Here is a 16,217-nt window from a genome sequence, read left to right as displayed (position 1 = left end):
ACAGTTGACAACCCCAGGCAATTGAGTAGCCAAGATTTCTTGAGAGAATGAGAGTAAAATAGAGATGCCTTCATCTATATTGATTGACAAAAGAAGAGAAGCAGACTGTCACTTATTGAAACATAATGAACAGATCACTGGATCGTTATCCAAATTTAAACTGAATTTTAAAAAAGAAAAATATTGGAAAATGTTATGGGTGTGGTCTTACACTTTTTAACAGCATATAAGTAAAAAGGAGTGACCACTTCACATTCTACTCATAGCCTCTCTACTCCCAAGAATATAATAGTACATACAGTTTTTTGAAATTCCAGGAGCCGGCTAGCCAGGTAAATTGTCTATAAGCTGCTTTTATTACTGGTTGAAATGAATTTTATTTTTAGTATTCCACCTTAGCCAGAGAGTACTGATAGAAACTAAATACTGTAAAAAATTGTGTTTCAGTTAATAATTCACGTTATTAAATAGCTACGCTTGGGCTTCCCTGGTGGCTCAGTAGGTAAAGAATCTGCCCGCGATGCAGGAGACCTGGGTTGGCTCTCTGGGTTGGGAAGATCCCCTGGAGGAGGAAATGGCAACCCACGCTGGTATCCCTGCCTGGAGAATCCCCCTGGACAGAGAAGCCTGACGGGCTGCAATCCATGGGGTCACGACGATTCAGACACAACTGAGAGAGTAAGCACAGCCCGCAGCCTGCTTATGAGAAATTAGAGTTAAAACTGAATTTTAAAGTAATTGTAAGGTATGTGGAGTAAATATAATGAATCGATTTATTTTCTTCATGTGTTTTAATCTGCTATTACAGATACTGAATCTTGGATATACAATAAATTGAGTATGAAAGGAAAGAGAAATACACTGGGGAAATCCAAGTTCAAGTGTACATGAATGTATAATTGTTGTCTATTTTTCTAACCATTATTGTGCACCTAAAATACAAATCTTTAAGAACAAAGCTTAACAGCTACTATAAAAGCAATCCTGGAGTTAGAACATAAAGTTCTTGATAAAGTAATGATATGAATTTTGGAGATTATATACATAAGCTATATATAAACTATGTATAAATTATATGGGCTTCCTTGTAGCTCAGATGGTAAAGAATCTGCCTGCAGTGCAGGAAACCTGGGTTTGATCCCTGGGTTGGGAAGATCCCCTGGAGAAGGGAATGGCAACCCACTCCAGTATTCTTGCCTGGAGAATCCCAATGACAGAGGAGTCTGGTGGGCCAGTCTGTGGGCTTGCAAAGAGTCAGACACAACTGAGCCACTAACACTGCTACTACTATAAATTATATATATAGACTAATGTTGTGATACTTACCCATTTGCTAATTTCTTGTTTGAAGATATTAACATTGAAAATAGTTGCCTCCATAATTTAGGCAGAGGTATTTTGTTAAACAGAGAAGATGCCCTTATTGTAATTGACTTTCTCATAAGTGAATATATAAAAACAGTTCATGTATTATAGAAAGAAAATAAAAAGCAAGAGAGAGTAGAAAAATAAAGTTGTAGAAATCCTTGAGGTAGGCCGTTCACCACAGTCCTTTTCTGTGGATATCTAGCTATCAAATGATGCTAACTTTAAATTAGCATCACTTGAACCTTAAGGCTAAAGTATGAAATGTCATGCCTCTGCCTTGCTTATTCAACACTTAAAATCTTTTTTTAAATGTTGAATGAATAACTATCAGTGTTGACCCTTCAGCCTACACACCGTGACAGAAACAATGATGAAGAACATAGAGGGAGCTATTTTACTACTCTTTGTCTTTATAAATATGATGGAACAGCTTGTCATTTCTCATCACTTCTCCACACTCTTAACACATAGTACAGCAAATAGAATAGTCCCCAAAACATCATATCTTGGTGTTTGTCATGACCCTTTGGTAACCAAAACACGTAGGGCTAAATCTTTCCTCTGTGAATTTAGGAATTATTTAACCTCTCTGAGCCTCATTTGCCTCATTTAAATGGGAATGAAATTAGTCTCCATGGGCTTATTTTGAGGCTGAAATACTTGACATGTTTTCTTTGCAATAAATATTCAGGCTTCATTTTTATTCTTCAAGAATGTCTGTGAGAGAAAAAAATCCATATATTTGGAGCAAAGAAGTTTCTTCTGAAACTGTCTCTTCATTTTACTTTGCTTATTTAACACCTCAAATGGTAAAGAATCTGCCTGCGAGGCAGAAGACCAGGGTTCGATCCCTGGGTTGGGGAGTTCCTCTGGAGAGGGAATGGCAATCCACTCCAGTATTCTTGCCTGGAGAATTCCAGGAACAGAGAAGCCTGGCAGGCTACAGTCCATGGGGTCGCAAAGAGTCGGACACGACTGAGTGACTAACACACACACACACACACACACACACACACACATGAAACCAGTACTCATGAGTTGGACACAACTGAGTGACTCACACACACACACACACACACACACACACGAAACCAGTACTCATGCATGTTTTTCTTATGTCTGAAAATCAGATCAAAACAGAGTTGGCCAGGTACTAAGGGGGCATTTCATGATTTTTCTTCTAATACACCCACTTTATGTCTTTGGAAATCCAAAACAGTGAATATTAACATTCTTCTCACATTGATTGGAAAAATAAGTCATGATGAAACAAAAACGGTTTTGCTGAAGATATAGAAACCAGGTACTGTTCAATTTGGGGGGAAATGGTTTGTTGCTTTTACTGTCAGTTATGGACTTGAGGAAATGAGATTTCTTTGATTACTGCAGCAAAATTGCTGCCAGCTAAAACTTTATCTCCATCCAACCTAAAGATAAGATTACTCGGATATTAAATTGGGGGAAAAAAAAACGTGATTATAAAGGCGCTTTTCAGAGCTATAATCTAGTTTATCAAAGTATTAATATGAGATTTTTCCATAGGAGAAATCCCTGTTTTGTACCACAATGAAAAAAAGTGCCTGCCAGTCACAGATCTATTTTAAAAAGAGATTATTTAATTAGTTATTTTTATATCCGATAAGTCTGGCAATATACTGTGGGGAACCATTTTGTTTTCATTCATTATAAGAAGCTGTAGTGTATATTTCCCCTAGGCAGAGATTTATATGACAATTTGAATGCTTTGGTGACAGAATTATCTGATGATGAATATGGTATTAAGGAAATGCCAAGTGGCATGACATTTTGAATCATTTTCAGTGACTCTTCATGATTAATAATTATACTTATGTATGTATTTAATTTTTATTAAGAATATTTTGTGTGGGAAATGGGAGTAGATGTTCTACTCTTCTTTTATTTCCTGAATAAGAAGTGAATACTTGGAAAACCAGGCTGAACTGGCAGTATATTTTTCAATCTTCAGTATTCAGATAGTCACAGTGGAAGTCAGTCTCTCCTGCCCTAACTTTTAATTCTAACTTTTGCTTTATAACAACAATAAAATAACAATTACAGTATAAGGCACTGTTATTCATTAAGGGCATATTAATTGCCATATGATTTACTGTGTGTTTACTATATATTCTCTCTAGTTTATGAAACAAATCTAAGGTGAATGCTCTTTTCCCAATAATACAGATGATTAACTCACTGTTTCCATACTTTGCTAGATATTAGTATCACCCAGATGTTTTTAAAAATACAGATATCTGGAACTGCATTTTCATTCATACCCTCCACCAAAATTACAGTGAAAACAGTCTTGATGAACTGATATACTAAAAAGTGGGCCAAGACTCAATAAGTCACTTTACATACATCATGTCACCAGTATGTGACACTTAATTGTTACCTTATTTCCCAAATAAATTACCTACATTTGAAAATTGTATGATCTTATGAAGCTTTAGACCTTTATATCTGTTAATATAAAGTGAATGTTTCTATTTTCTTTTTATATTTTCAGTTTTGGTTTAGCTGAGCAAATAACTTTTGAAAGAACTAAGGCACAAAGGAAATACTGTAATAACCCTTACTTGAGCAATTTATAGTTCACATAATGTTTATAGTTCATAATATTTCTTTTTATGTATCTAAAATGGTTTTGAGTAATTGAAGAAAACTGTTCAACTAATGAAATATTTTTCCTAATAATACAAGGTGAAATTTATATCCCTTGTTCTATTTTATGTAATTTATCATTCTTGTATATTAATAATAGTAGATATATCCTGCTGTGTCCTAATGGTTGTTAAGTGACAAAATAACTGCTTTTAGTATTTTTTGAAACATTTGACTAAAGTGAAGGATTCCAAGAATGAAAATCACTTTTTCTATAATTTACAGGAATTTTTAGCAATGATAATAATTCTCCCATCTTCATTTTGGGTTAATGAAAGTGAAAGTGTTAGTCAGTTAGTCATGTCCAGCTCTTTGTGATCCCACAAGTCTCCTCAGTCCATGGGATTCTCCAGGCAAGAATATTGGAATGGGTTACCATGCCCTTCTCCAGGGGATCTTCCCGACCCAGGGATTGAACCCAGTCTCTGGCATTGCAGGCAGATACTTTACCTTTTAAGCAAGGGAAGCATTAATGGCTTTGGGTTAATGGCTATGCTTTATTTTATGTTTGTGATTTATTGGCCTTTACCTGATTCCTGGTTAATCTTGTTAATATATAACTAGGGTGGTGAGCAATTCAGCATGAGTAAGATGGTAAGATAAAAAAAAAAAAAGATGGTAAGATAAGAGCCTCTGGAAAAGCTAGTCTTTTACCTCATTCCAAAGTAAGAGAAATATAAAGTCCTCTTTTAATTAAAAGCTTAAGAAAAAGCATAAAATTCTAGTTTTGACTACCTTTTCAAAAATTAAAACCTGTAATGGGCAGTCACAGGATTATTTGTAGTTTAAAACTTTATATTTGACACCTGTTTTTAACATAAGTTTATAAGAAGCATATCTATTTACTTAATCATTTAGGTCAGACAACATAATAATCATGTATTCTGTTTGAACATACCAGAAAATAGCAGTGTATCATGAAGTATATGAATATTTTGTTGAACATAGCTAATATTCTATTCTTTTTCCAGCAACTGAATATCTAAGTCTAGATGTAAGATTTTTAATACTTTACTTGTTGGAAATATATGTGTCATTATTTGTTGTTGTTCAGTTACTGAGTCGTATTCGACTCTTGGTGACACCGTGGACTGCAGCATGCAAGGCTCCTCTGTCCTCCACTACCTCCCAGAGTTTGCTCAAATTCATGTCCGTAGAGTTGGTGATGCTATGTAACCATCTCACCCTCTGCCGCCTCTTCTCCTTTGGCCTTCAACCTTTCCCATTATTAGGTACATTTCTAGTGTGCATTATTAGGTAACAGACCTGGGTTCGATCCCTGGGTTGGGAAGATCCCCTGAAGGAAGGCGTGGCAACCCACTTCAATATTCTTGCCTGGAGAGTCCCCATGGACAGAGGATACTGGCGGGCTATAGTACATGGGGTCTTAAAGAGTCGGACATGACTGAGCAACTCAGCACACAGCGCGATACACTCTTTAGTTGTTTTTTCTACAAATACTGTCTAACAAAAATGAACATTTAACCTGAACATAACAAAACATCAAGGTCTACTTCACTATTATATATAGTAGCTTTGAAAAGAAGCAAAGGTAAATTTCCTATTTTAATAAGCTGACCTATATTCCTTCCATTATAAAACTGATCTCATATGAATCTCAGATAAGAAATAATGTATGAAAAGCTAGCTTAGCTTCTACAGATTTATAACAAAATGGTACTCTATTAACTTCTCCTAGAATGCTCTTTCTATAAAATTCATAATTCATCCTTTGTTTCCATAGCTTTACTTTTGTTTTATTATAAATTCTATGTTGGATTTTCCCTTTCAGAAATTCCAAAGTCATTGCAAATATTCTATGCAAAGCATTTGTGATACTCTGTAGGAATGTTTGATTCCTAGAATCAATTCCTAGAATAAATCAAGAATTCATCTGCTGTCTCAGTTCTATCCTGGAAATAGTGACAAAAGATTAACTTTTTAAAAATTAATTTATTTTTGGCTGCCCTAGTTCTTTGTTGCGATGTGCGCTTTCTCTATTTGCCTCGAACCGGGGCTACTCTCTAGTTAGGGTGCACTAGCTTCTCATTATAGTGGCTTCTCTTGTGAAGCACAGGCTCTAGGGCACTCGGGCTTCCATAGTTGTTGCACATGGGCTCAGTAGTTGTGACGCATGGGCGCTGTTGCCCCGTGGCATCCTTCCAGACCAGGGATCAAACCTATGTCCCCTGCATTGGCAGGTGGATTCTTAACCACTGGACCACAATAGAATTCCAAGATTTACTCCTTGATTTAGTTTGGAAAGAGGAAAAACAACAACTGATGCTGTGATATGGAGAGCAGACTTAAAAAAAAAATTACTTGTGAGAACTTTTAGTTCCCTTTTCTACTCTCATACCTCTCTGACTATTTAAGAATTATCCGTTTATATAGTATGAGTATATCTCTTTATATAAATATTTTAGGAGTTAATATACATGTATCAATAGATACCTCTAGAATTCAAATAATCGAACCAGCTACTGTGTACTTTCAGGCTCCATTTTGCCCTCGAGCCTTTGTTCCACCAGCTTCTCAAGGTATGCTAGCCTTAGAGAGGTCTTGTTGTACTGTACCTGCCATCTGCAGTAGCTTCCTGTTTATTCTTTTCCGGCTTAGTATTTTTTGACCTCTGGAACATTGAGACTTCATACTTGACCTGAGATAACATCCAGCATGAAGAAAAGCAAAGCTGCATTGTACAGAAAAAAAATGTCTAGATAGTTGATAATTGGATTTGGGACAGTAATTTATCTCTCAAATAAAAATCTGTGTTTGACATGCCAGTCATATTGCTTTACAACCAAACATCTGAGGCAATTCCTTGCAGTACTTACCATGATACACATTTACTAAAGACACCTAGAAGATGTAAATAACTTATAAGTGTGGCAAAGTGTCTTTTGCATGGTAGTGCTTGAATATTTACTTTTAGTATTCGACTCCTGTTTCCTGAAGCAACTGAATCCCACCTTTAGCATTTACCTTGCCATTATACCCCGGTTTAGCTCTTTGCTGTGCAGATGTGTTTTGTCAGAAGGCAAGAATAGGTATACCTGCAGGTTTTTGAATTGCAGGCTTTTGAGTCTACAGACAAATATTTCATCAAACCGTGTTGTTATCTTCATAGTCGGTAGAAGATGAATTGTGCAGTGTAAGTGGAAGCCTGAGTACAAGTTACTAAAATCTTGCCTGGCTGCAAAAGTACATTCAGTGCTTGAAAAGCACATGTGCTTTTCTCTTCTGAGAGAATACATCTTACACAAACTAAAATGTGCTCTTTGATTGTCCTGTGGCAATGCTGTTAACTGTGATAGGATGATAATATTAGGTTTAATTGACTTCTGTAAATTATCTCAATACAAATTTTGGCTTTTGAATACTAGAGTCTGTAGACCCTGCTATTTAAATAACACTATCATTCTGCATCAATATGCTCAAAAAATTAGCTTGGGGAAATATTAATGGACAGTTTGCTATTCTAATTTAGCTTATTCATGAGCTTAATTTTTCCTGAATTTAAAACAATTAATTTAAACTGAGTTTACATCATAATTGATTTGAGATAGTACAATGTGAAGAAAAGCATAACCATATTTTATAGGAAAATAGCTAGATGGCTGATAATTGAATTTGTAACTTTATGAAGGCTGATTTTCATTCCAAACATGATATTTCCCCTGCCTCCAAGAACTAATTCTTATGTATTTCAAGTGATCTAGCATACCAAAAGTATTTCTGATTTTAACGCCCACCTAGTATGTAGAATCCTTAGAGTGAAAATATCTATGCTTGGAAGATTAATTTAGTTTCAAGAAAGGAAGAAAAGTAATTCCAAAACAGCAGTGATTAGTTTTAACTTAGGATAACCCATAGTATTGAGAACTGCCAATTGTACGGCGCTGTGCTAAGTGCTTTGAAAACATACATAATGCAAAAGGTGTGATCTATACCTTTAAGTTTATTGTCGAAGAGGAAAAAATATGCATAAATAGTTGTTCCTCATCATTTATCTCAGGCACCTCTGAGCTTTCCAATATTGAAAATAATAGAGTATAGTTCTTAATAGAAAGGGGAAATTCTTTAGTGGCCACGTATCACAGCATCAGTCTTCAAGACTGAAGAAAATTAGCATTTATCAAGAGTAAGCAGCCCATCCAATGCAAAGAAGTAAAGTTTTCTCCAAGGTGCACATGCATTTTATGTGAATTCCAAATAAGCTTAACTAATCTGGAGAAACGATTTTGATGATTTTTGCAAGTACTAGCTTCCCTAAGCAAGCTTACTGTGGCCATATGTGAAATCTATGTCCTGAAGCATTCTCTAAATGTGCAGAGAAGCAAACATCCCCAAATGGGATTTTTCACTCTAAGTCCTTTTAAGATGATCACTCTCAGTGCGATGAGGTGAGGCTGGTGGATCCCTACGGGTGCTCTGAGATGATTTGTGAGTGATGGGAGGGCTGTGTTGTGTGTGTCTACCTTCACGTTCTCTCACCACATCCAGGGAGCTCTTTCCCCATCTCCCTGCTCTCCTACCCCCAAGCTAGTGCATCCAAACCCTATTCCTGAGAGCAACTTTTCTTCTACTTCTACAAAGTTGTTCTGTCCCTTGTCCACTTTCCTCTGACACCACTTCCCAACCCCTGAAAAATGATAAGCTGAGAGAAACCAGCAAGTGTGTGGGAGGGCCAGGGTAGGGGTGGAGGGGGCTTAAATTTAAATTTAACTTGAATTCCAAAGAAGTTAAGCTTATTTGGAATGCACATAAAATGCATGTGCACCTTGGAGAAAACTCTACTTCTTTGCATTGGATGGGCTGCTTACTCTTGATAAATGCTAGTTTTCTTCAGTCTTGAAGACTGATTCTGTGATATGTGGCCACTAAAGAATTTCCCCTTTCTATTAAGAACTATACTCTATTATTTTCAATATTGGAAAACTCACAAGCAAACATTTTAAGGGTTCCTTTCAACCCCTGAGCCACTAAATGAGAAATAGTGGCCTTGATCTCTCCCTCCCCAATTTAGAACCTAGTCTCAAGACAACTCTCAAAATAGAACAAATCCTAGGAATAAAAGAAAGGCTGTGGTCCAAGTGGCACAGAGGGAAGTTTCTGCTTGAATCAGCATCTGTTTCGCAGTATTGGAGGTCATCAGTAATTCCTTCGCCAGTGCTCTTGTTCAGCACAATTATCGTGCTATGCTAAGCACAGCAGAGGATCCACACTCCTATAAGATGAGATGCTCAGAGGAGAGGACTGGAGATGTTTAAATACTTGTTTCTAACATGGCTTTAATTTGAAATCCTTTCATTCTGAAGATGTCTGGATATTGAGATAGAGCAAATGAAAGCAGTTCGTTCCTGTTATGGATGCAGCCAAGCATCCCCCTTATTTGAAAGGCTTAATCAGCACACTCAGGAACAAGATGTGAGACATCTTGAGGTACGGCTTCCCTGTCAGCTGCAAGATCAATAAAATGCAGACGCTATTCTTTGCCACACTCCAGAGAATGAGTTTGCAGAGTGAGAAAGACTTCAGATTGAAGCTGTTTCATTTGTGCATGGACTTGACAAAGGCAGAAAAGTGGCTCTGGGGAGAACGCTTGAGGCTTGTACACCGCTTGTGCCCAGCTGTGCACAGCTGCTTGTGCACCGCCCCCCCCCCCAGGTGACATCACTCACTCACTCTGTCCGTCTGAATGGCAGGACCTCGGGGCAGGAGGCATTTCCAGGCCCCTCAGACCATTCAGCCAAACTGATTATTTAACTGATTATGTAAACGCCACCAAAAAGCCCCTGGTCATTGATGTTGATCGGACTCATTAATTTAGGATTATTGTTGAATCTGACAAAAGCAAACACAGTACCAAAGATACATAAACACAGGTCTAATGGTCACAAAACGTAGACCACCATGTTCTACCGCCATATTCAGCAGTGATCAAATCGCCACTTGGCACCCTGTAGATGTGTGTGCGTGCGTGCTCCGTCATGTCTGACTCTGTGCGACCCTATGGATCGCAGCCCACCAGGCTCCTCTCTCTATGGAATTTTCCAGGCAAGAATGCTGAAGTGGGTTGATATTTCCTACTCGAGGGGATCTTTCTGAACCAGGAGTCGAAGCTGCATCTCCTGCATCTTTTTTATTGGTAGGTGGGTTCTTTACCACTGAACCACCTGGGAAAACCCTACTCAAGGTGTAACAGTAGACAGTTTCAGAGATACCTGGTTGTTGGGTGGCAACAAGTTGAGAAACAAAGGTAACCCACTTGATTGTCAGTCCTTTTCTTTTCTTTTTTTTTTTTTTGTGGAAGAGATGCTCTTCCTCTTTGCTCAACATTTAAACAACGTCTAAAGGCCTCAAAATCAGTGTACTCTTGAGATACTAGGTGAAATAATTGTTTTTAATACAAAAGTAAATTATACAAATAAGATGTTATAATATTGGCTGTAATTATTACTGTTTATTTGCCTTATATATTTATTTTGAGATTAATTTTCTGCTGAGAATGGCTTGCTGCTGGGTACCATATAAGATATAACCCTGGTCTGTGAGGGGCTCCCCATTTTGTGGGAGAGAAGATATATATGCATGGATGAGCTGTGAGGCAGGGAAGTTTTGGGTGTGGCCTCATCATAGAAACAGGTTTTCAATTTTCAAAAACTGTCCCTGGAGCCTGGTTGATGTGAATGTAGCCTGTGGTGTTCTGCATAGTAATAGCAAGTGGGATTAAGACAGATTCTCTCAAATGCAGTCCAACAGCAAGAATAATTTTTGATAACATTTTAAGGAAGGAATTAGATTTAAAGGTGTTATTTGTGAGACATAGGCAATCCCTCAACTGGGAACTGCTATCTGCTACTTACTGTCTGTCACTCTCAAAGATAACTCCATTTTTCTCCTCCATTCTACATCTAATTAAACAGTCAAGAATCTGCCTGCAGTGCAGGAGACCCAGGTTTGAAGCCTGGGTTGGGAAGATCCCCTGGAAAAGGGAATGGATACCCACTCCATATTCTTGCCTGGGAAATCCCATGGGCAGAGGATCTTGGCAGGCTGTAGTCCACGGGTGTGCAAAGATTTGGACATAACTGAATGACTAACACTGTAAACACTATTGCTCGATTTTGATTTCTGAATACGCCTTGAACTCTTCTTCTTTTCCATTGCTCTTTCAGACCTATCATTTTTCACCTGGATTGTAGTAGTAGTTTGCTACTTGGCCATAGTTTTGTCCCCTCTTAAATCATTTATGCCAAGTGGCAATATCACCATAGTTAAAATCCTTCGAAAATTTCCCATCACTAATAGAATCAGTTTTTCTCAGCAAGATCTCCAGAAAAAATATCTAAGCTGTCTCTGCTTCTTCACTCCATCCTTTAACCTCTCACCAACCCATCTTGCTCTAATAATACTGATCTGCCTTCACTTCCCTGGTCATAGCAGGCTGTTCCCTATTTCTCTGTCTGCCCTCCCTTTCTTCTTCACTATGGTAATCCCTAATCTATTCCATGAAGCCCAGGCTGGATTATAATTCCCTCTCCCATTCTCCCAGGGAATCCTGTGCATCCAGCATCACAGCATCTGCCATGTTATAGTGAATATTTTTTATTTCTATGTGTTTCTCTCCCACTGGACTGAAAGCTCCTTCAGAAAACCAGTACAGTATATCTAGTGCAGTAGCCAATTCCTGCTTCTCACTTAGAGATCAGATTTATCTCATTTCTCAGAAAGCCTGTCTCTGATCATCTCACACCTCCACCTGGTTCACCCTTTTTTTTCTCCACTTACCACTTTATGGTATTTCCTGGTTTATTTAAGTGTTTGTTTAGAGTTTGTCTATCCACTAGAATATGAACCCCAAGAGCTGAGGGTTTTTCTGCTTCGTTCATCCTTGTATCTCCACTGCCTAGAAAAGTGCCTGTATATAGCAGGCCTTTAATTAATATGCAGTTTTCAAAATTGAATTTAATGAATGGAGAATGGATGGATGGATGAATGGATAGATATATTGCTGGGTAGATGGGCGCATAATAAGAGGTCAATAAATTAGTCAGGACTGAGTAAACCTATCTGAATTAGTTCAGTTCAGTCGCTCAGTTGTGTCTGACTCTTTGTGACGCCATGAACCACAGCACGCCAGGCCTCCCTGTCCATCACCAACTCCTTGAGTCAGCAGTATATAGGTCAATAATGGTTCAGTTCAGTTCAGTTGCTCAGTCATGTCCAACTCTTCATGATCCCATGGACCACAGACGCTAGGCCTCCCTGTCCATCACCAACTCCTGGAATCTACTCAAACTCATATCCATTGAGTTGGTGATGCCATACAACCATCTCATCCTCTGTCATCCCCTTCTCCTACTACCTTCAATCTTTCCCAGCATCAGGGTCTTTTCCAATGAGTCAGTTCTTCCCATCAGGTGGCCAAAGTACTGGAGTTTCAGCTTCAACATCAGTCCTTCCAATGAATACCCAGGACTGATCTCCTTTAGGATGGACTGGTTGGATCTCCTTGCAGTCCAAGGGACTCTCAAGAGTCTTCTCCAACACCACACTTTAAAAGCATCAATTTTTCAGGGCTCAGCTTTCTTTATAATCCAAATCTCACACCCATACATGACTACTGGAAAAACCATAGCATTGACAAGACAGACCTTTGCTGGTAAAGCAATGTCGCTGCTTTTTAATATGCTGTCTAGGTTGGTCATAACTTTCCTTCCAAGGAGTAGAGGGTCAATTTTTTTTTAACACCTGCAAAGGGACACAGACCACCATAACACCTCAATATTTACTTCTGTGACTCACTGCCACAGACTGTTTCCTATTGTTTTAATGTACCCAGTTTGGGAAAGCTCTGTCATATCCTGGGTACCACTAGTAATACTCTACATGATTCCTTCATGTTAATTCTCCTATCCTCTGTTCCTAGTATGTGTACGCACACCCCCATGTAAAATCCCAACAGAAGGAAAACAATCCAGTATCAACTTTTAAAGAATTACTGAACTCTTCAGTTTATCAATTGATAGTATTTTCTGTTTCTGCAGCAGAACATTCCAGACTTACCTTTTCAGAGTTTACCTTCCCTCCTCACTGGTTTCCTCATTTATGAAATGAGTGTGATAACCTTTTTTCCTTGAACTGTTATGTTGATTATGTGAGGAAACACATGTGGATGCACTTTTCAAACTCATCTAATGTTATTTTTCATCAAGTTTTATTTCATGTTCTTCCCTCATTTATGGATGGTGATAGCATATATCTCCACATTATCTTTCTTTTAAGCATCTTATTCACAGCTTAAGGTCGCTTAATCTTAGGTGTATAATCATTTGCATTCTGAATTGCAACTCCTTCATTAGTTTTTATAACGGTTGTATTTAATAGGACATTGGGGAAGTGGATGGCACAGGCAAAAGGAAATTGAATTTTGAACCTTTTATTATGATGACATCCATTTGATTGTGGTCCAAATGATTAGTGAAGAAAAAGCTGCTGTTGTGACAACTTTCCACTGTGAAATAAAGCATAGGACTGAGATTTGCTTATTAGGTTACTGTCTAGGAACAAAAGCACCCAGTATCAGTATTCAGCAATATTTCCTGAACTCTTCTTGTGTACAAGCCAAGCTACTATGAGCATCTAAGAATGCAGCAGTGGAAGACTCAGTGTCTGCTCCACAGGAGCTAAAAGGCTGCGATGGCCTCGTCTCTAAGGCGAGACGTGCAAGTGACCTTGTAGAACCAAGCTCATTATTAACAATTTATGGTTACAAAGGGAACACACCATTTATCTTTCATTACCTCACAGCTCATAGACTCAGTGTCACCATAACCACAGTCTTTGAAATGAGAAAAACTGAAGACCATTCCATTTTTAAGGAATTAAGCTGATACCTCATACACTTATGTTTTGCTCAAAAACCACCCCCAACTCCCACCCAGACATGTTCCCTAGACTGGGCTTTAATCATCAGCCTCATGAAGTATAGTATGTAAGTAAATGTTGTGCACAAGTTCATTCTAAAAGAGCTTGTGGACTTGAGGACTGAGAAAAGAAAAATTCATCAATTTTGACCTCACAGCACTGAGATAGCTCAGGAGAAAGTATTTTGTAAGCTGTGAAGTACTATATACACACAGCATGTCAATAAATATTTTTTAATTCTATTTTCTTTGAGTGTATGACTGTTGAGGACATGACAAAATTGGGAGCCTTATGGCAGAGTAAATAAATGCAAATATCTTTTGAAATTGCTCATTGGTGTTTGGCCTATATGATAAGGTAGCAGTTCACAGCCATTGTTTGTGGACGTGGTTGCTAGTAAGGGGAGGTTAAGAGACTGACAAAGTGGACATGCTGAATAGTGTGGTTTGAGATCTAATTTCTTTTAAAATGGTTACAAATTCGGTGAGGATATCCCAATTCCAGCATAAGGGCTTTAGAAGTAAACAACTAAATGGTACAGAGTTCTTCCTAAGGCTATCTTGCAGTTTAATTAATCAAAGCTGACTCTCTGGCTCTGCCATTCCACTGACTGGCCTACAATAAATAGCCTCCCTGCCTGCTGTACTTTCCCATCCAAACATTGTGCAAATCAAGGACAAGCATCCTTGAGACTCTTTTTAATGGCAACATTCTTAAAAACCCAGCCTCCTGAAGTTGCTTAAAATCAAAGTGTCATCATGAAAGTTACTTAGTGCTTTTCTGAAATCTGTAAAGGTCTTGAAGTTTGAAATGCAAAGCAGAGCAAGAATCCAAAGACTCAATATTTGAGTTTTCAATGTTAATTTTTTTAGGGATGTGAAAATCAGATTATTATCCGTGACTCCTAATGGTGCGATTCTAAAAATCAATGGCTTCTTAATTTAATGACTTCAAAGTGATATAGTGCACCTTTATAAAGTGCTAGAGTTCTAAATACAATGCTTTAGAAAACGTCTAAACTGTCTAAATTTAATGCAGCAAGTGAATGATTTGTCAGCTATCAAACACAAAGATGCAGTTTTTGCTATATTAATGTCATATATACTAATAACAACTGATTAAGAGGATTACTTATCCACAAGTTTTGTTTTTATAAAAAGTGTTTAAAGGGTTTAAATTCATTGGGAAAATGTTACTAAGTAATGTCCTTTGAACTACTTATTATCTGAGCTTGGAATAGAAAAAAGAAACCTTTATGCTTAGTGGAAAAAAATGGATACCAGTGAGAATCATCCTTGTAACTTTTTAAAATATTATACTCCAGTGGCAGAATTCTTCCTTTCATATTTGCATTCTCAATCTGAATGTAAACATATAATTACTAACAATTGTTAGACTTCAGTAGTAATTAAAATCTAAAATATCCTTGGTAGCAATGACTAAGTTGACTTATATGCACTAAGGTTTAATAATAGCAGTATACTCCTTTCATATTTTCAAGAATTCTAGTATATCATTATAGTATATTTTATAATAGAATTATCATATTTATTATACAAACCTAATTTTTCAATAAGTTGAGTATAGTATGTTATTGAAATTAAGAAAACTAGGTATTGCTTTTTATTATAATATTACTTATTCTGAATTTTCAAAACTGAATTAAAAATAAGTGTACTGTCTGGTGAATTTTTAGTAAATAATTAAGAAATTCAAATGTATATTATATATATAGTACATATATTATTTTTATTTTTTAATTTTAAAATGTTTGATTACATATATTATTTTTACATCAATTTACTTTTATTTCTGATTTTAAAATCTAAATACCTTCAGTATCTGAGGACCTATTATTTTGAGTATATTATGCTTTAATCTTAGTATTTTAAGTATTTATTAGTAAATGTATCTTGAATTCCAATTTACAAATTTACCAAAAAATAAAAGAAAAATGCTAAAATATATGTCCAGAATTCCTATTGATAGAGTTGTGCATTTTGAATTAAAATTAGAAATGTAAATATTTTAATATATTGATTTACTGAGTGGTAATTATACTGCTCTCTATAATGACTGAGTGCTTACCTGCTTACTCGATAAAAATAATTTGTCTACGTATTTCCTGTTACTTATACCATATCACAAGTTATTATGATAATAGTTTAAAATGTTTTGACAGGTTTACACATCGCCCTTTTTGTGGAAGCATAACTGCCAGCCATTATAAA

At 36.9% G+C, this 16,217-nt stretch overlaps 1 protein-coding gene across 24 annotated transcripts in view; it reads left to right on the top strand.

Annotated features, from left to right (window-relative positions):
• EDIL3 (EGF like and discoidin domains 3) overlaps window positions 1-16,217 on the top strand; it is a 1,139,470-nt gene that overhangs the window by 909,273 nt on the left and 213,980 nt on the right. The window lies entirely within an intron of this gene.

Source organism: Giraffa tippelskirchi, chromosome 6, assembly GCF_054371585.1.
Source record: "Giraffa tippelskirchi isolate mGirTip1 chromosome 6, T2T-mGirTip1v1.2.pri, whole genome shotgun sequence".
NCBI classification, from domain to species: Eukaryota; Metazoa; Chordata; class Mammalia; order Artiodactyla; family Giraffidae; genus Giraffa; species Giraffa tippelskirchi.
Note: the sequence above shows the minus strand (reverse complement) of the source record. Positions and strands in the feature narration are given on the sequence as shown.